General features: G+C 40.7%; 1 protein-coding gene across 2 annotated transcripts in view; it reads left to right on the forward strand.

Annotated features, from left to right (window-relative positions):
- Positions 1-22,413, forward strand: part of LOC109043333 (uncharacterized) — a 682,950-nt gene that overhangs the window by 141,537 nt on the left and 519,000 nt on the right. The gene's annotated exons all lie outside the window — the stretch shown is intronic.

The raw sequence follows: 22,413 nt of genomic DNA on the forward strand, positions 1-22,413 counted from the left end.
ATAAAGTCATTTTTCCGGCGTACATATCGGTCACGCCACGCAATCAAAGGCGGTAGAAATATAACTGATTTTATGAACAGCATAGAGACCTCTCTTTCGTCCGTAGAACTAGATTGGAACATTGCGCGATCATATTTGTTAACACTGTAAATGATTTCAGCACCCTTTATTATGTATTATATGATTAATTTTTGCTTTCCCTTTTGTTTCAGGTAAATACAATGAATTTTGTTTTGTCATAATCCGAAAAAATCTATGAATTCATCGCTATGAAGGTATGTCTTTATGTTTGATATGGCGAATCAAAGTATCATTCACATCTCGGGTCCATTATAGACTATGCTACTTCGGCTGAGTTTTCAGCCGAAACGTTTTGGTGTTATTTTTGTAAAAATTAGCCTCGTATGCAAAACACCAGTCTACAAGAAAAGGAGCACTTTAATGGCTTCACTAAAGTCAAATTATTCTATTTATTGTAAAGTAGTACATTTTGCTATCAGTAACGCGATCTGCAGGCTGATTATTTTCCGCGTCGATATCCGAGTCGATAAGTTAGCGACTCACGGATGACGACTGAATTCTAACGACGTCCTTTAGCCGAGTGATTATTTACATCGAATTCCGCTGATCGTTAATCATCGTTTGATAACTTACCATCGTTAAGTTAGCGATCTGGATCCCAACGTTGCCGACGTGAGAGATAATAATCAACCAATCAGAGAGCGTTTATGATACAAGCAGCGCTCCAACTGCGCGGCGGCGTAAGTTGAAAACAACACATCTCTTTTCTTGACGTCACGCGGGTATGTTTTTAGGTTAGGTTAGCTTGCCGCGAATCGTTAGCTTAGAGGTTGCCGTAGAGCAACCTTTAACTTATCGACGGACTCAAATATCCCGCCACGGTTTAATGATCGGCGCGGAGTGAAATAATCGCTCGATTATACTTTTGCCGCTAACGACGGCGTTAACGTAACGATTTCAATATCGACGCGGAAAATAATCAGCCTGCTCCACGTCAGCTACTGCCAAATTTAACTGGGCAATTTAATTTTTTACGGGAGAACGTTTGTGCAGATTCCTTTGACAATTTTGAGGAGTTTGCTTCGCATTATGCAGAAAATTAACTGAAATTTGCAACAACAACAAAAATTGGCCCCCGGCCAATTTATGCGCGGCGCAAGCGCCGCGCCTTCGCTTTTGTGTCTCGTAATCCCTTGAATTTTGAGTATAGTCCAAAGATCATTTTGGAACTTAAATTGATGACCCAGGTGATGTGCTTGATGCCCATTGTTAAGGAATTAAAGGCATTTTTCAAAATGAGCTTTCCGTGTGATTTTGCTAAAATGGACAATGTCCCCTAGCCCCCCCCCCCCCCCAATTTTAGCGTACCCCAAAATCGTTTAACGTGCATAAAAAGACCATAGATATGGTGTTCTGTGCCAATTTTGAATCAAATCGAACAGATAGATTCTGAGATATCGCTGTACAGACAGATTTGGGGGACGCCTGACGGACGGACACAAATTTTTTCAAGTATGGTTATTTTGACTCCTGGGACCTTAAAACGTCCAGAAATGATGAAATTTCCACTTTCCCCCCCCTTGCAGGATGACAATACCTCCTCTACCCTAGGATAGCGAGAAAGTAAAAATCCGCACAACGGTTTTCATGCAAAACATGCAATAGCCCAATTACATTTGGTATTAGCGGATGTGGCTTGGTTCCTTTCTGCTCAATGTAGTCGACTAACACTAACGAAAAATATTGGAAATCAGCATTTAAATCGCAAATTTCTGACACATGCAAGAGCTCCATTCTGCCATGCTAAAGAAGAACTCCGTATGAGCCTTCAGGCGTTGCCAAATCTCCTCAGGAAAATGGCGAATTTCCGAGAAAATTTATCAATATATTCTATCCGATTTTTGAGAGGATTTTGTTTGTAATTCGATCTAAAGTGTCCGAAAATCTGAAGGAAAAATATTCATGACGTTCTTCGAAAATAAATATTCTCTAAGAGGCAACTTGGCAACTTTCAAATGTTCATACGGCGTTTTTCCTTAGCACGGCTGCATTCACGAAGAACTCGCGACGAAACACGGCTCGGGATGGAAACAGCGAACGAAGTGCCAACGCTGGGAGGAGAATCGGCGAGCGGGGGGGAGGTGGGGGTGTGGGGGGTACAAAAGGAGTGGCGGCGGGTCAAAAGTAAATCACGTCGTATGATACATTTAACAATGTGTTCCTTAACTGCCCCCGCCCTTTCGCCCTTTCGGGCCGTCGCGCCGCGCCGCACAGTGGATCGAGTCAATTAGAGAGGTCGGTCATGAAATTTTTGACTATAACTGCAAATTCTCACGTTTATTTCGTTACCTTTTAAATTGTAAGGGGTGCCTCTGGAAGATAATTTTACGAAAGAACCACTGGAACCACTGCCAGAACCTCAAATTTTTGTATTAACGGAGTTATAAGCGGTTAAAGGGTCTAAATTTGTCCGACCTCTCCTGTTGACTCATGAAATTTTTTAGTGTTAACTGCAAATTTTTACGTTTATTTCGTCACATTTTAAATTTTAAGGGGTGCTTCTGGAAGCAAATTTTACGAAAGAACCACTGGAACCACTTGTAGAACCTCAAATTTTTGTATAAACGGAGTTGTAACCGGTTAAAGGGTCCAAATTTTGTGCGACCTCTCGTATTGACTCAATCCACTGTGCGGCGCCTCGCGCCCCACCGCCGCCGCCGCCGGAGCAGCGTCTGAAAGAGAGTGAGCACTTTATTTCTGGAGGAAGCATTTAGCGCTGTAATCCACCCACACCCCCGCCCCACCCCCACCGCGAACGCAATAAAAGCGAATATGCTCCGAAAATTCAAATTGTTTCCGTATTTCATTACCCCGGCTAAGATTCGCGATCCTGCCGCCGCCGCCGTACGCCGTTGCCGCGCCACGCTTGAAACAAGGTCGCAGAAATTAGCTCCACCTTATTCTGCCGTGCTCAGGAAGAACGCCGTATGAACTTTCGAGAGTTGCCAAATTTCCCTTGATAAAACATGTATTTTTAACGTAATTTATGCATATTTTCTTTTAAATTTTCAGATATTTTAGATTAAAGTGCGTAAAAAATTGTCTGAAACTTTAAGAAAACAAAATTCGCAATTTTCCAAGTAAATTCGGTTTTTATCGGAGGAAATTTGGCAACGCTGAAGACTCATACGACGTTCTTCCTCATCACGATAGTATTTGGATCGCTTATACACGGAAAAAATCTATGGCTTATAAACCAATTAGTGGTTCATATGGAACACCACCAATAGTAGTGAAGGCAACATAAAATAATAGCACATATACCTTAGTTATGGCATATATACACTATACTATAGTACAAGCTACCACAATATGGTTCACAGACCGATAATCATTAGTTCATATGTAACTGTTAATGGTGTTCCAAATGAGCCAATAATTGGGTTATAAGCTATAGCTTTTTCTCAGTGTAGCAGAAAGGAACTAAGACACGTAGCTATTGCCAATTTAAACCGGGCAATTTAATTTTTTACAAGAAACGTTTGTGCGGATTCTTCTGAAAATTTTAAGGAATTTACCTCGTACCCGGCTTGGTTCCTTTCTGTTTAACGCGGTCCATTTCGCCGTTCCCCGGACTAAAAAACGTAACTGCCTTTTAAGGTTGTCATTTCCACCTGCATTAAATATTTTTACCAAGGTCCCTTTGGGAATTACGGGTTGTGATAAGAGCCGCTTCTGGGCCCACTGAATTTTCTCAACTCGATGATTTTTGGCGCATTGGAAGTCCATATCTTACGAACTGCATTATAGTGTGGTTATTTCCGGTGTCTGCATTGATTTTAAACGGGCTTTAAAATCGGTACAAAAGCCGATTTTGCCGAAAAATGCCGGTTTTTTTTTGCTGAAGTTGGGCTTCACGCCTAAATTACTGCAATTATTAGACTTAGTAGAAACCAAAAATTACCAAATTATGATGCATTCCGCAAAATTTAGACCTTCAACGAGCGAAAAAGTGTTTGGTTGAGGAATTTTAGGGTGGTCTCAAAAATTACCCTTATCGATGCCACTTCTTTTAAAATGAAAAATTCACCGACTTTTCTCTCACCATAGGCACAAATCAACTTTTGGGATGAATACCGCTTAATTTAATTCCTTCACTGGTAAAAAAAAGTCGCTTGCATCTAGAGCCCAGACTCTTAAAAATACTGACAAGAAAAAATACGCTTGGTACAATCGGATTTATGCATGAATCAAAGAGAAGTTCGCTTAAACCAAGAGGCTTGGCTCGTCGATTCAAGGAAAAATTCGATTGAATCGAGAGTATTTTTTCTTGTCAATGTTATTAAGAATCTGGACTCCATATCCAAGCGTATTTTTTTTCCAGTGATTTAAAGAAGATGAATCGTTTGACGCAATTTTGTAGCCTTGGAATTCCGTTCTTCCGTCTCGAGGGAGACCATGTGGGATAATCTAGGGTACCTTCATTGGAATGTCTGTGAGCATGTTTTGATATCAGCTTGAAAGCTGTGGTCCTCTCCGATTGGTAAGGCATTTCACAAATCTTTTATTTCTCTCTCCTTTCAAATCTAAATGCCTCAAAGAGGCTCCTGGAAGTCCTGGCGCACCCCAACCTGCATCCCTGGTACGTAAACCCAAATATACGGAATATGCATGATATTGCAATCCTAGGATCGCGGTGAACGATACGAAAATCTTAGACCCCAAGGCAATAATATTTGTAAAAAAATGATGACTTTCTTCTTAATTTCGCTCTTATTTTTCTATTTTGCTCAATACTTTAAAGATTGGGGATAAATCGCAGATTTTATCGTGAAGTCGGGCAGTTTTTCATAAAATCGAAAATTTTTCTGTGAAGCATGAGACATCGTAAGGCTGATCCTGGCTGAGGGGGCATATTAATGAACACTCACACATGGTATCAACTTCCTTTAATTAATTAACATCTTTCCCCGCTCTTTTCCAAAGTCGAGAGGCACAATAAAACTGTTGAATACCATGAGCACTGTGGCCCACCATAAAACTGTTGTTTCTTACTTCCACGCACAGTAAGCGTTTTTCTTGAATCAGGAATTGAACTTTTAAACAGAATAGAGCCAAGTTACATTTTGCTCCAAGAGAGAATAAAAAAGTAAACATTTTTCACTCCATAACACTGAGTGTTAAAAATGAACTTTGGGTGCTTACCGTCAATCTGCGATACTGTATTATTTCTTTTGAGGCAGGATAATAAAATGTACCCGTTGAGCTTAAAATTTCTCATACCCTTTTTTTATTTTGACTAGTGACTTGGTATCCCTGTTTTAAATTCCATCCAATTGTGCCGCCACATTTTGCATGCTGCTCGTTATCTTCCACAGTAATAAATTCAAAATGGACGTATCTCTGCCAAACGGAGCTGTGAGCATTATGACGTGAGCCCTGTTATGTGCATATTCTTATGGGTCTCAAGGCTCATGTCTTAATGCATGTATAGTTCCGTTTGGCAGAAATACGTCCAAATGATTGTCTTATGTATGCCAAATTTAGAATTTTGCTGAAATTACGAGGGTTCCCCTTCGTGTTGCTATGCGGCCGAATCTAGAATAGGCTCTCGGTGCTCCCTGACGGCCAATAAAAACCTAGGCCATAATTCGAATATTTAAAGACAGTGAGTTCGTTTGCGTAACGCGATGGCTAAATTATGAAAACTAGCATCTAGCACGTAGGTAACTCAATTACTCTGTTCAGAAAGCTGTATTATCTTTTTCAAATGAAAACCAACGCGAAACACAGCTTGAAATCATTACAATATAATCGTAACGGCCAAAATAAAAAGTCCTGGAAACTTTTCAGAAATGTTGAGAGGAAATTTGAAACTTCGTATTTTGAGGTACCTCCTATCAGAATTTCCTTATCGAGCATAATGGCGATTCATATATGTAACTGGAAATCTACGCCGTAGATAGTAGGGCGTAATATTATTGAAAATGTTAAGTGAAGAAAGGTTCTTTAAATTTCGGTTTTTCTCTTCACCCTTGTAACGCTTTTGTGATGTGGATCCCCATCCTTCTACACATGAAAATCAAATAACGCTACTCTCACCTTCTCCCCTTACTTAAATCGTTACTTATTTTATACACGGCCCTTGTAAGTTCAATTTTTGACTTTGTAAATACAATTGATGCGTTTTGGGTAAACTTTTATTGAGGGAGCATGTATTGTAGTATTTTAATTTAATCGCATTTAGCAGAAAGGAACCAGCGCGATTACAGCTTCGTAAAAATTTTGCTTCTCCATAATTATCAAGAAAATCTCCTAGGATAGCACGTAGTTTTTGCTTTCTGCCGAAAAATTGTTGATTTTAAATAAGGAAAATATTTGGGTGAACTTTCATACTGTACATATGTTAATTATTTTTTAAAGAAAAGAAGAAGTTGCACGATTTTGAAAACACTGTAATCGCGCTGGTTCCTTTTCTACGAAATGCGATCCAATTTTTATTTTTTATTCTTTATTCTTCCTTATTCTTTTTTATTCTTTCTTCTTTAGTCTTTTTTATTCTTTCTTCTCTTTTATTTTTTATTCCTCTTCATTCTTTAATTCTTTATTCATTCTTTTTTATTCTTTTATCCTTAGTATTCCATCATTTATTTTGATCCTACCGCATGACATTTTTCTTCGGTGGACCCTCGACGCGGCAACGGAGTTGTTAGATTTCCCCGGCTCACCATTTTCCCTCTTTCTGATTTTTCGGTAGACGGCGAGTGTCGCACGCGACCCGAGCGTCGTCGCGCGCTCGGAATCCGGAATTCAGCTCACGCAACCCCCGCCGCCACCCCCTCGCCCGGGCCCCCGATCGCCGTGTCGGGGCGCGGGCGGGGGCGGCCAATTGAAAAAGTGGCGCCTAATTAATGGGCTCACCACGCTTTGCGTTAATGCGCGCGTTAACTGGAAAAAAAGGGAAAATGAGGCAGCGTTCAGCCTTCACCTTCATCGCTAACGATTCATTACAGCTCCGGCGCGGCGTGGGTGCGAGGGGGAGGGGGGCGAAAATGCGGCTGAAAAGCAACCCCCGCCCCTCGCGCCCCCCTGAATTATTTTAATTAGAGCCGAAGAATACTGGAAATGCTCGTGCATCGACTCGGCGCTCGTCTGGTCGCGTCGATTTATATTTCACGCTTCGCAGCCGCCCAGGTGACGCCGCTGTCGAAAATTCGCTCGTCCTCCCATCCGCCCTTTTTTATGGTTTTTCTTTTAATCCAACCCAGTCGTAGGTTCTTCTTTTTATACTATAAGAGGATGCTGTGACGCTGGGGGCCTTAACGTAACTTGGGAGCCTAGAACTCGACTTTGAGAGTCGACTCTGGCACCTACCAGAATCAGATCCATCGTCGTTCCAAGGTTTTTTTCTCGTATTCTTTTTAGTAAAAGTTTCAAGTTATGGAAACGTTTAAAAAAAAGCGAGATCCCACTAATGAAATATTGTACCTTTAAGTTTAAAGTTGCCAATTTCCCGTTAAGGATTCAAAATTTTGACCTATTCCCCTAGATTCGGCTTTTATGCTAGTGGAGAGGCGTGAAAGATCGACTATCGATATTTCCCAATTTGAAACTGTGGTAATGAATTGATTATGAAAATGTTCGTCGCGAACACCCTGTTTATCGATCTTTTTCCCTGGATTTAAATGACAGATCAATCGATGCATCGCAAAGCACTCCGCGCCATTGTTTTCCGCATGAATGCGAAGAGAGCGTTACATCATGTTGTACCTACGTGTTAAACAAGAGGATCTACATCACAAAAGCGTTACAAGGGAGGGGGGGGGGGGTCAAAAATGCCGAATATTACGTTCCGTATTCAAACCGCGTTAAATAGAAAGGAACCAAGCCACATCAACTTTTGCCTTTAATTGGGCAATTTAATTTTTTACTTGAAAACGGTTGTGCGGGTATTGGTGCAAATTTCAGTGAATTTTCTGCTCATTATCAAGCAAATTCCTTAATATTTTCGAAAGAATCCGCCCGAACGTTCTCTTGTGATAAAGTAAAATTTCCAATTAAATTTGGCGATAACTGTTGTGCACTGGTGCTTGGATCTAGAGTCCAGACTCTTAACAACATTGACAAGTAAAAATACTCTCGATTCAATTGGACTTTTCCTTGAATCGAAGAGCGAGGCCTCTTGATTTAAACGGATTACCTTTAGATGCACTGGAAAAAAAAAAAAAAAAAACACATTGGATCTAGAGTCCAGACTCTTAGAAACATCGATAAGAAAAAGTACTCTTGATTCAATCAGAATTTAGCTTAAATCAAGAACCAAGCCTCTTAATTTAAGCGGATTTCGTTTTGATCGAAGCAAAAATCTGATTGAATCAAGAGTATTTTTTCTTGTCAATGTTTTCAAGAGTCTGGAATCTAGATTCAATGTGTTTTTTTTTTTTTTTTTTTTTTTTTTTCCAGTGTGCAAGCAAAAATCCAATTGAATCAAGATTATCTTTTCTTGTCAATGTTTTTTAGAATCTGGACTCTAAATTCAAGCGACTTTTTTCCAGTGTCCTTCCTGCTAAACGCGGTCCATTTTAGGGACGGCCCCGGAGCGCACAGTCGCGACTCGGTCGGTGTCACCAGCGGTACGAACGGAGAGCTGACCATCTCAACGGGACCTTCGCAATCGGGAAAAATGACGCGGGGGTCAGATTTTCCGCGGTCGGAGGAGGGGCGGGGCGGGGTGGTGTCGAGATTGATGGTCCCGATTCATTACGGAGAGTGGCCCGGCCGGGAAAGCGCTGCGTCGTGCGTGGGGGCGCGGGGCCCTTTTAAAGCAATAGCATCTAATAGTCGGTAATGTCTATAATTCCGGAGCGCGGTGACGCCGCTGACGTGTATCCGCGAGCCCTTTGACAAACCAAACACGCGGCACGACTCCTCCCGGTTGCCCGAATGGGCTCGAGTCGCCCAGTTACCCGCCATCGGGAACTGGGTGTCCACCCTCTACACTCTACAACCTTCAAAAATCTGAGTAACTACGAATGGACCGCTAGACATGCCGCCAATAAAGCATTCCGATACAGTCAACTCCGCTTGATCCGGACACTGCCGTCCCGGGTCATGGGTCAGTTGCGCTGCTAAGGAATTTAATTGTGTAAATTTAAATACTGTACAAGACTTGTACAGGTGATTCGTCAAGCTCAAAAGAAGTGGTCGAACTGGCCTGCGATATATCGCATCTTTCAGGTCAAGAATCTCGGCAGATTTTGAATTTTTAGCAAAACAAAGGACGATAGCCCCTGCGCATGAGCCTAAAGAATCGTTCTAAACCCAAAAATTGGCAAAATTTAGAGAAATGAAAGAAGAATAGTGTTTGGAAAAAAACCTTGCATTCGATACAGAAATCGATAGCTGAATCGAATGCGAGGTTTTTTCTCAAACACTATTATGCTTTCATTTCTCTGAATTTTGCCAATGTCTGGGTTTAGAACGATTCTTTAGGCTTATGCGCAGGGGCTATCGTCCTTTGTTTTGCTAAAATTTCAAAATCTGCCGAGATTTTTGACCTAAAAGATGCGATATATCGCATGCAAGTTCGACCACGTCACTTGAGCTTGACGAATCACCTTAAGTATATATTTAAAAGAAAAGGAGACATTGCACGATTTTGAAAACGCTGTAATCGCGCTGGTTCCCTTTTGCTAAGTGGGATTCTCTTCTTCTCTCTTTCTGCTTCAAGTCAGCGTCGTTAAATTGGTGAGATTTTCGGCAACGGTGCCTGGAGACCTCGCGGATGGAAATGCTACGCGGGTAGGACGGCGCACAGTGGATGGAGTCGATAAGAGAGATCGGACTTTCTTGGATGCAAATTTTGACGTTTATTTCGTCACATTTTAAACTTTCATTGGTGCTTTTTGAAGAAAATTTCTCGTGGAAATTATTGGATCTAACTTTGGAATCTCAGTGTTTTGTATGAGCGGAGTTAAAAGCATTTAAAGTTTCCTAAATTTGTCCGACCTCTCGTACGGACTCGACCCATTGTGCGGCGCGCTGTCCGCAGGGATTTTTAATCTGCTTAAAATTCCACGTCCTCCCTCCGCGGGAGCCGGCCCGTGCGAAATGAGTCGGAAATAACAAATTGGTTTTTGTTTGCCTTCGTGTCGAAGATAATTACGAGCCAAATTTCCCGGAGCTTTCCTCCTTCCGATAAAAATAGGTCCGCTGCTCGGCGCCGGGGCGGGGGTGGCGCCCGGGTACTTCGCGCCCACGACCTTGCACTCGCTCGGGCCCCGGTCATTCAAAGGCTTTTCCTTTTTTCAAAGGCCGCAATTCCATCGTTCTCGAAAGGTCGGTGGATTTTTTTCCGGTCTCGTTTCTCAAGAAGTCACCTTAGAGGAGTTCAACTTAATAGAGCCTCCTTTTTGACTTTTCTCTTGTAACTGAGCGACACCTATTCGGCAGCAGCGTAGAGCACTGCAAGTTCACGTGTCGCGTCATCGCGCCTTCAATTTCGCAGACGCAACACGGGCATCCAATAAGTACGAATAGTTGTATCTCTGCGCCGTTAGCCGCTCATCCTTTTCCTTGCTTTATTTCAATGCTGTGCTGGTTCTGTTTGTCCTATTTGTTGTGATGCTTCAAGAGCTATGTGAGCAACACAGCCGAAGACAGGAAAGACTAATAGGGCCTCCTTCTTGACTTTCCTCCCGGAACTGAACGACACCTATTCGGCAGCGTAGAGGGCTGCAAGTTAACGTGTCGCGTCATCGCGCCTTCAATTTCGCAGACGCAACACGGGCATCCATTAAGTACGAATAGTTGTATCTTTGCGCCGTCATCAACGCGCATCGAACAAAGTATTTTTACTGGGGAATACACTGGAAAAGTGCTGTAGAAGTACTGATTTTTGGCCAGCCTGTTTTAGTAAACACTATGCACTCTCCTGCCGTGCTAAAGAAGAACGCCGTATGAGCCTTTAGCCATTGCCAAATTTTCTTCGATAAAATTCGAATCTTCAAGGAAACTATTTGGTATTTTCCTGCTAATTTTTCAGACAATTTTATACACGATTTAATACAACACATCAGATTTCAATGCAAACTATGCATAAATTACCTGAAAAATACATGTTTTATCCGAGTAAATCGTGCAAGTATTGAATGTTCATACGGCGTTTCTATTTAGCACGACAGTCTACCCTGCTTAGGAAAAACGCCGCTTAAACGCTCGAATGTTGCCGACTTCTTTCTGATGAAAAACGTATTTTGGGGCAGGTTTGCACCTGCTTTAAGGTTTTTCAAAGCATATGAGACTCTCCGAGGAAAGGAATCAATCATTGAAAAGGGCTACAAATATGACTCTAAATCCAACAAATTTTTCCGTTGGAGGAACAGCCTAGTGAGTTGGCGCGGCAAGTTCGCCTTCAATTTCGAGTGATACTGTCCCATGCACGGGTGACTTTATATAATTGCTTCGCGTTCATGTACGCTAAATGAAAGGAACAGTAATTTCAGTGTTGTTTTTTTGAAGCCAGCGACTTTAACCGTTATAGAGACTACTCAACGATTTGGCGCGGTAAGTTCGCCTTCAATTTCGAGTGATACTGTGCTACGCACGGATGGTCGAATAATTGCATCGCGCTCAAGAATAGACGCTAAGTACAGGGAGTAATCTTTATAGTCGTGCCTTTAAATGCATTGACTGTGCAATTGTCATTCACAAATCTTGTAATATAAATTCTTCCGTGGTTTCTATTTTGTGTGCTGGTGAATCGCTATTATCCCTTGCAAGGATCCAATTTTAAAGTTATACTGATGACTTTTATTAAGGGTTCGCAAAAATTTTCCTTTTTTTGGTGCCCCTTTTTAAGGGCTTTTTTAAGCATCCCTCATTCACAAAGTAAACCATATGAGTCGCCTACGGAGAGGGGCTGTTCGAAGAGCGCCTATGACTACAACTCTATCAACGGGCTGATTGTTGAAATTGATAGACAAAGCGATTGACAAAGAAGACAAAATATGCATGGAGCACTGGAAAAAAAAACACACTGGATCTAGAGTCCAGACTCTTGAAAACATTGACAAGAAAAAATAATCTTGATTCAATCAGATTTTTGCTTAAATCAAAAGGAAATCCGCTCAGATTAAGAGGCTTGGTTCTTGATTTAAGCAAAAATCCGATTGAATCAAGAGAATTTTTTCTTGTCGATGTTTTCAAGAGTCTGGACTCTAGATCCAATGTGTTTTTTTTTTGTTTTTTTTTTTTCCAGTGAGGGGTCCTATTGGTTGATGCGGGTGAATTCAAAAGACAAAGGACGTATAGGTAATAGACTAATTAACGGTAACCCACGAGAGCCCCGATAGTTAGTCCATCATGTGTACCCCCTTAGTCTACAAGAATCACTCATTTCAACCTGTAGGATCGCTCTGTACTCCTCATGTTTTCCTTGTCTATTGCTTTGTCTATCAATTTCTACAATGAGCCCGCTGTTCGTATGACTATGACCGAGCTTCCTTTCTCCGCGTATACTTTTTTTTTCTACAGCTGAGTGGCAACACGGGCGAAGGATTTCGGGGCGAGGGAAAGAGAATTGAAATATAAATCAGGCGGAGACAATTGTGGATTAAAATATGACAGGAGTCTGTTCCGGTCGGTAGCCGGTGCGGCCCGCGCGGTGGAGCAGGGATGGTAGGGAGTTGTCTTTCTTTTGATTGTGTAATTAAATCGGCTTTGTTCCCGCCTTTGATTCCCGAGTATTTGTCCCCTGGTCGCCCTTGCCTCGCCGTGTCCAGCGCAACGGAAAAACGTCGTATGAGCCCATAGACGTTGCCGAATTTATTTAAATTAGCTCTGCATTTTCAAGAAAATACGTTAGTATTTCTCTCCGAATTTTTCAAAGAATTGTATCCGCGACCAGATCCAAATTATCTGTAAATTTCAATGGAAAATATACAAAATTCTCCTCAAAAATTAACATTTTATCAAATAAATTTGGTATTTTTCGAATGATGATACGGGGTTTTTTCTTAGCATGGCAGGATAATTCCCTCGGGTCGAGATCGAAGCCATCATTCTGAGCTCATCTCATCCTCAACGGAAGACATAAGCGGTCGTAGCTTGATGAAAGCTAGGTTTTTTTCCAGGAGGGATTTTTCCAGGTCAGGGGTGTAAAATTTCTTGTAAGTCATTCCCGTGGAATACCATAGAATTTTGCGAGTCGTAAAATTTTGAACATGATTTCAAAATTGTCCATGTTTTTAGAGTTTCTGGGCTACATGTTAAGTGATTACTCATCCAGATCTTAGAATATACGTAGATCGCGCCTGTCTAATTCGTAAGTCAAAAACTGAATTAGGACAAGCAGAGTTATGAAACAAAATCTTGGGGAACAACGTTCTTTTATATGTAATAGGTGTGGGCTGTATAATCTATTTCTGATAACTTTCAAATCGAAAAATTCTGAACTATGGGGAGAATTGAACGAACTGTTTTTCTGCCCATCAGTTGCTTGATGTAATAAAGTTAAGAATAAATTTAAAGTAAAGCATAGGAAACAGTTTTTGATTCAATTGTATAGAATAATTTGTGTGAGATTTCCTGAAAGCTCACAAATGTTGCATTCTATCTCTTTACTTCAGGGTTAAATTCCATATAGGGTGTGTCCATCTAAGGAAGAATGCACCCATTTGCTAGAACATCACATATGGAGATACGTAAACTATTCTTTGGAGGACTATTGAAACTATTTTTAAGGTCTTACGATTAAAAATGTCAAATATACACATATTGCAATAAGAAATCACTATTTCTGGATCTTCTATCAGAAAAACATCTGCTCCGTTAGTTGCCCAATACGGATAGATGCTTTTATGGATGAGCCAGAAATAGTGGTTCCTTATTCCCAAAATATAATAATCCAAATCAAGCAGATGGGAAGGTGAAGCCGCTTTGGGATATTACGAAAAAACAGATTTGAGGAGAAGCAACTGAACATTTATGTCGCTTTAAAGTGTTAAATTACGGCTTGTTTGGTGGACATGACTGAACCCCATCCATTTAACCATTCCATCCATTTTTCCATTTAACGTGTCAAGTAATCTGTTATAGACAAACAAGACGCAGTTTGACAAACTTGCGCCGCAAAATGCCGGACCCAATATTTATACCTTTTTACCAGCTCCAAAGAGCCCTCAACACTCAACAGGTTGCCCATCAATCATCATTAGGATAATCCGAGTGTTGACTTCGGTGAATACTTGTGCCTCATTCGATTACACTGAATCGATAGGAAGTGCAGGGTCCCTCAATTGGACCGCGTGCAGCAAAGGAACCAAACCACACCAGCTATTGCCCAATTTAATGGGGGAATTGGAATTATTACAGAAAAATGGCTCTGCTCTGTGGATTTTTGTGCGAATTTCAGAGAATTTTCTGCACAGTATGAAGCAAATTTCTAAAGAAAGCCGCACAGACGTTCTCTTGTTAAGAATTAAATTGCCATCATTCAAGGGATGCCAAATTTCCTTCAGTAATTTTTTTTGTTTTTTTCAGGAAAGATATGAATATTTTTCCTTGAAATTACAGACCATTTAGATCTGGTCGCGAATAAAATTGAATCAGTGAGTTCGAAAACACACCAACTCGGTATCTCGAAATTGCGCAACTATCACTGAAGACGTTGAATTTTTAGAAAGGTCATTGAAGTTAGCGCATCTGTTCCAACTTTGACCTTTAAAATGTCCGTAAGTGCTTGTCTTTCGGCACCAAAAATCTTTTTCTTAGACTAATTTTTTCATCTACCGTGCAATTTTGTGTGTATCTTGATACTTTCATTTTTCCGAGTTGGTGTGTTTTGGTTCTCACTGATTCAATTCACCAAAAAATTCAAAGAAAATTTTGTACAAATTTCCCTGAAATTTTATATTTTATAAAAAAAAGACAACGGCTGAAGGCTCATACGACGTTTTTCCTTAGCATGGCAGATTAGGCGCCTTTTTTACCGGAGGAGCTAAAATAATTCGGAGGAAGCATTTATTTTGGGCCGATCGTGAAGGTGAAGCTAAATTCAGTAGACGCAAAAAATATCCCTCCTCGAGGGAAACCCCTCGCATTTACGTGAATGCGCACAGCTCGTTAATTGGAGCCTCTGTGAAACTTTCGGTCCCTGTTTATAGCAGTTAGAGCAGAAACAACGGATATGAATGAGGTTTCCACGGGCGGATGCGCGGTTCTTGCGCCGCGGGGTGGTTTTCGGGGCGTTGTTCTTTGTGAGGAGCGAGGGCCGTGGCCGCGAGTGCGGGTGGCGATGCGCGCATCTCTATTCCTTGGCGTTGGCGTCGAAAGAATTCTCAGATCATAAATCGAGCATGTTTGCACGAGTACCGAGCCCGAATTAGGGTTCTGCCTCGAAATTTCTGTAAAGTAATTAAAACGCTGCAAAGCGCCCGGCGAGTTGCGAGTCGCATTCAAGCGGACTACACGGCCCACCCACTTGCCAGATTTAAGGTGGATCTTCAACCTTTTTTTTCTTCCATTTTTTTGGTGTGTCGCACATGGTGGTTTTAAAATTTCCAGGGAAACACCCAGATAAGTAGAAATGTTTTGCTCGACAACAAAGCTGCAGAAGAAAAATTTGGAAGTGCTTGGTGAAACTAGAAAACGTATTATTGAATGGCACATTTCTTGTGTTGTTGGCGCAATGCGTTTCAGACACGATCGACCATTTCAAATTTTGACAATTTCGTAGATTACTTCGGGATAATTTCAGTCTGTCCAGGGTTACCACAGTCAAGGAAATCTGGTAAACGTCAGGGAATTTTTAAAAGTCAGAATAAATGTCGAAAACGTCAGGGAAAATTCGCCAAATCACCTTCATTTGCTCTCTAGAATGGGTTTGAGATTTTGAACAAGAAATTTTGCCTGGAAACTATTTTCAATTATGCCCTCTTAACCATCCGTCATATCTTCAATTGTCAGGGAGTTTCGCCAAAATGTGTCAGTGAAATCAGGGAAATGTCAAGGAATTTCATTTTCTAAATTCTGTGGCAACCCTGTCTGTAGATCAATCATTAAGAAAAAAAAAATGCCGAAAATCGTCTTTAAAAATCTTGATGTGACTGATGCACGGTTTCCATTTTGCGACCGATTTCAATGTATCGATGTCAATAAGCAATTGAAAACAGTACTTTCGAATTTTTTCAAGACTTAGAAAGATAATTTTAGGTACGAACGTTTCTTGTCGATTGATCTACAGGCTGAAATTTCAATTTCAGCAAAATAATCCATGTAAGGGTTGATAATTGAAATGTATCGATCTTGTCCAGAATGCATTGCACAAATGCTAAAAACCTCTCTTAATGGTAGGTTTAATGGTAGGTAATTACGTAGCTGGTTTCCAAGGAAATGACCTGCACAATAAAAAAAATAAAATAAAAATGAATAGGCCGTGTGAGAACTACACTTCAACGAGCTGAAGAACTTCGGTCGAAATGGTACAATACGTTTTATGAACCAAAGTATTTCGGACTGAAAAAGAGCCCCAGCTCTGAATACTTTTGATGAGATAAATTTTCATGAGAAAACATTCATCATAGTGCATAAATTCCCACCTTGTCTAGTGGTCTATTGACTTAAATTATCTTCGATATAGGAACAGAATATCACCACGTTTTCCGCAGCATGTTTTTGTAAATTTTTCAAATGAGACGTCTGTTAATTCCCATGAAAACGAGTGTTCGGAGTCAATGGATGGTCCTTCAATTTGACATCTCCGCGGCGGAAGTTGGCGATGTACGCACACTTAGAGTTTTCCGTGAAGGAGGTTATGTTCTGTTATGGGAGCCTCGGTTTTCATAAACTGCGGCAAGTTGCGGTGCTCGCCTAAATTAGAATGAAACCCGATGAAGATACCTCGCTCCAAGTATTCAATTAACGATCAGGTCGTTGAATCCAAGTTTGCGCTAACAAGTGGTTTCTTCACCCACGTTGCCGATTTTCACCAATGGCGTGGCGTGCTTTGCGATCTATCGATTGTTATGTCATCTAAACCTATGGAAAAGGATCGATGATCACGGTGTGCGAAGCGAACACCTTAATAATCGATTCTTTACCATAGGTTTAAAAGGCAGAACAATCGATAAATCGCAAAGCACTTCACGCCACTGATTTTCACCCCCAAAAGTCCATCGATGCCGTTTTACGAGGAGTCCCCCGTTTTTATTTAAGGAGATTTAAGACAAGTCGGCTTTTGGATATCACAAACCGGAATGATGATTACACAGTTTGAAAAATTTTCGTAGAATCTCTGGTCAATTCCAGGGACAAAACTTTGATGGTCTTTTGGCGACGGTAACTTTAAATTTCGGGAATTCAACACTTCCTTATGGATAAGATCACTGGAAAAAAAACACATTGGATCTAGAGTCCAGACTCTTAAAAACATCGACAAGAAAAAATACTCTGAATTCAATCCGATTTAAACTTAAATCAAGAACCAAGCCTCTTAATTTGAGCGGCTTTCCTTTTGATTTAAGCTTAAATCTGATTGAATCAAGAGTCCTTTTTCTTGTCAATGTTTTCAAGAGTCTGTACTCTAGATACAATGTGTTTTTTTCCAGTGATGCAAGAGAGCGACCGTCATTTCCTTTTTTCGGCTGTTGACCAACCTACTAGGTACGGCTGACTATCTTTTCCGCACGAAGTACATTTGTGGTAATCTTTCCGATTATCGTTACCGCAAAAAACAATTTTTACACGAATAATTTTCTATAGTATGTTGCAACATCGAGAAAAATATGAGGCATATTAAGAAAAATGAGGGAACAAAGATCGCGATGTTGCCAGATGTTTGAGACCTGATTCTTTGCAAAAAATGATTTTGTGTGGCAACGATAATCGGAAAAATGACCACAAATGTACTTTGTGCGGAAAAGATATTCTGCCCTAGGTACACAGAGAAAAAACGTGACCCAAAATGTTGGTTAATTCGGAAAGTAAAACAAAAAATAAAAATCCAATCTTTCGGTTGACTTTCATTTTCCCAGTCTCTCCATCGTTTTCTGCTCTGAATTCACCTAAAACAGTATACCAGTATCAGCAGAAAATTTGGGTTGGGTTTGTGCCTCACTTCCTATATTAACCCTGAGTAACACAAGAGCGCAAATATTTTCATCAATGACGGTGAATGATGAGCTTTCAGTGTATGTCGTAATAAGCCAAACAAGTTTGCCAAAGTTTGGTATGTTTGCGAAACGGAATACGCAGACGTCTCTCAACATCCGCACTATTTCGTGGCGATTGGACAAAAAAATGGCGAGTCCCTTGAAAAATGCGATTTGGGGGAGGGGGATATCCGGCGCTAAAGTAATCGGCCCGAATTGATCAAACAGCGGCCTACGCTAGCTTGACTCGGTACACGTGTACGTGGATGTATGAGTTCACGCTGCCGTATTTAACGCGTGTTGATAACGAGGAGGTGTAATTGCCCATTTTCATTCATGGCTTCTGAACTGGAGATGTGCTGCCGCGCCGAGTGCGCTTCGCCCGGTGAAGTTCTCAGGCCGGCCGTTTACCTTTCTCACGCCCACGCTAGATCGCTCGGCTAACAAGAGCTGGTACATTTCATCGCGTGAGTTCTTGTCATATTTCACGTGTAAAGTTCATCGTTATTTTTGAAATTCACGATTCATTTTTTTATAATTTTTTGTATTTATATAATTTTTAATTTTATATTATTTTGTTTGTTATATAATTTTTTGTCATTAAAATTTTGGTATGAAACATGTTTTCGATATTATGTCTAATGACTCGGTCATTTAATCAGTCGATGGTGAATTTGCATGCAAATTTTTTGTTGCTTCATCTGAAAGTGCTTAAATAGCTGATTTCACAGTATTTTTTATAATTTTTCCTGATACGGGAAATAATGTAAAAATAGATTTAAAAGTGAGAAAATGCACCTCCCAGTGACGTCATCTGGCGTCATTTCCCATTTAAGCGCGCGTATTTTAGCAGATCACATAATTTTGTCATATCTTCTCCAATAATTGTTCAACTCATGAACCAAGGGTACGTGTTTAGTTCACTTAAAAGTTTTCACTTAAACACGAAATTCATCAAATTTCAGACTCCTGCAAATTCTCTAATACAGAACGACGTGTTCGATATTATATCTAATGACGTAGTCACTAAATCGTCAATTGCAATGGAATAATTGCTAGAAATTTTTACAACGGAAGTCACTCGTCCTTCGGACATCACGCTAAACTTTATGACAGGAGTCGAAGTTATTATCAATAAAAAACACTTAATATCGTGCAATCTTTTCGGACGCCGATTTCCCGGGCATCACGGCGAAGAACAGAAACCTGAGAGGGGAAAAAATCACCCCGGCCCGGCAATAATTTTAACCCTAACAGGAGAGTAGCAGGAAAATCGCTCTATCCAACAAAAGGAGGCAAGAGGTGAAGGTGGGAGGGGCGAGGGGTAAGGGTGAGGGTCTCAAACAAATTGAAGAATAAATATCGGACCCTCTCCGCCGGTGCCGCGGGCCTATTGTAAAGGAGCTGTTTTTTCCGAACCTTTTTTGAGATGAGAAAACTTTTCGACAAGTTGAAGGAGGTGCCCCTGACGCGCCTTCCAAAAAATGAAAAAGGAGATGGGAGTGGGGAGGGGAGGGGGGAAGTTTTGGAATAACCCACTCTCGCTACCAGGGCCCGGGGAGAAAAACGCCGCTTTGCCGAATCGCTCGCGAACCGAGGAAACGCCTCTACTGTCCGTTTGAACGAGATTGATGTGGGAGAAAGAAAATTAAAATTTTACAAGAAACTTACTGAAATGAATGGAAATTCTAAATTTTTTTTCGGATATCGCTCTTTTAAATACAATAACAGGGTTTTCGGCAGTCTGGAAAACTTAAAAAGTCACACTGAAAAAAAAAGTCTCGGTGTATTTACTAAGAAAAGGGTAAAATTACCAAGAATTCAGGGTTTTATTTGATCCCAGTTTTTTTTTTTTGGTAAAATTACCATTTATGGAATTGGTAATTTTACCGAGAAATCTCGGTAAAATTGTTGAACTTTCTCGGTAATTTTACTAGACCTTGGTAAAAGTGCCAATATGTTTTATCGACTGTGGTAAAATTACCGGGATAAAATGGCAAAGTTACCGGGAATTGATTACCAATAAAAGTGGTATTTTTACCTTAAAAAAACAGTAAAAATACCGGTTTTTAGGTAAGCTTACCAGTCTGTCTTGGTAAAATTACCAATAGTTGGTAAAAAAAATTGAGATGGTAAAGGTACCAACGGACCTTGAGTGTTTAGCAGTAGTCAGCGTACAGTTCGTCGTTTCTCCTTACGAAAGAACGGAACTGCATTTCAATGTTGCCCGATTTTTTGCGCAAATTGCATTTTAAATTGGATAATTTTGAACATATCTATCTGTAAATTTCACTAAATTTCTTCTGATCTCTTGCAAAAACCAGACAAATTTCCGACGGAAAAGATGCAGGTTTACTCCCGTGGATCATTGAATCGGGTCAATTTTGCAATCTTGGAATGGAGTTACGTTCTTTTCTTTTGCGAAACGACAAATTGGAAGAAGAAGAAGAAGAAACATCTTACAATATAATGTTAAATTGTATAAAATGTTGTCGAAGGTCAGGGAAAGTCGGTGAATCCAAACATGTTTTAGTTAGGGCAAAGCCAAAGTAATTCAGGGATTCAGAAGCTGAATAAATCCTAGAAACTCTGGATAGACATATTACTATCATAGGAAATCTAAAAGTCTGGAAAGCCCATGGTGTTAAGAAATTATGGGAATTCTAAGGCGAACAAAATTTTAGTTTTAATCTATGCGGTGACTACAGAGGAAGAAAGGGTGTCTTTTTTCCTTTTTCTCAATATCTCACAAAAGCCACGATAATCATCATTTGTCTTACATGCTGGTAAAAATCTCAGTTAATCCGAAGCCTACTTTGCCCCAGATACCCGCGATTTATATGAGAGTTCGAAGCGGCAGCCACTCTTTTTGCGGACAAACTACTGTTTCCAGCTCATTTTCGGCCAACAACATATGTGCCATTAGTTTTTTTTTTTTTTTTTCGTACACAGGAAGGTACTTTAAAAAATGAGTCAGAAGTTGTTGTTCCTTACGGCGAAATGCAGTCCAATTTGTAATTTGCAAAAGTGCTTGAAGCACACAACTTCTTTCATCAGTTAATCTTGAACAGTTTAAACTTGCATTGCATCGTCATGAACAATGCTGGAAACTTGGCAAGTGCGCGTGGCGCGGGGTGTAAAAGCTCCACGCCAGTACACAGAATTCGGTAACCTGATTTAATATCCTCATCGAGTTTTCATGATCTCAACTTTCGTTGACTTGCCAATCAAAACTCGGCTATTATGTGCTTGCATCAAAATTCATACCTAATCTGTCAAGTTAAATGTCAATTTCCAAGTTTGAATCGCCACCCCGGCCCGGCACACGCAAATCGTCGGCGGCTCCCTTTGCAAAGTCTTGTATTTTGTTTCTTATATGCTCCGCGAATCCGTCGCAAACTTTTGCCAGAGCAAAAAGGAGTTTTCTCCTTCGGAAAATTGTTCAAGACTCACAATAAGCATGTGTAGGAAGTCTGGAGATCGCTCCTAAATTTATAATCTGCGGAAGAAATTGGCGAATTTCCAATCTCCGGCATTGAAATGTGCACTAATGCGAAGTAGCTTTTTGATGCATAGTCATTCCGGCTTCACAACTACACTCATACTATAAAAATGGCGACTGTCAATGATAGAAAAAAAATTGATTGGTGGTGGCCTAATCTGCCGTGGTAAGGAAAAACGCCGCATGAGCACTCGATAGTTGCCAAATTTCCGTCGGTAAAACGTTTTTTGTTGCGGAGAGTTGAACATTTTTTTTGGAAATTTTCAGACGTTTTAGATTAAAGTGTGAGGAAAATTGCCAGAAAAATTAGAGAAAACATTTTCAGAATTTTCCTAGTGAATTCATTTTTTATCGAAGGAAATCGTGCAACGTTTGTAGGCTCATACGGCGTTTTTCCTTAGGACGGAAACAGGCTCGGACTGGCCATAAGGCCAATCTGCCATTGGCAGATACGCCCCCTTTGCGCGCCGAAAACGTGCCCCTCTTACAGATAGCAAAATAAGAAGAAGAAAAAAATTACGACCGAGAATATGTGAGAAAAATTTCTGAAATGAACGGAAGGAGAGAGAGTTAGGAGTAAAGGAAGGTGCTTTATCGCATGATAGTGGCGAACAGAGGTCCAAGAACTACTTTCTGAAGCTTGTAAACAATTTCCTATGAAATTTTCACCCTCTTGACCTACAGGCGCTTTATCGTCCCCCTCCTTCATTCGCTATGTGTCGCCCTTAGAAGCGATGGTCG

This window comes from Bemisia tabaci, chromosome 3, assembly GCF_918797505.1.
Source record: "Bemisia tabaci chromosome 3, PGI_BMITA_v3".
NCBI classification, from domain to species: domain Eukaryota; kingdom Metazoa; phylum Arthropoda; class Insecta; order Hemiptera; family Aleyrodidae; genus Bemisia; species Bemisia tabaci.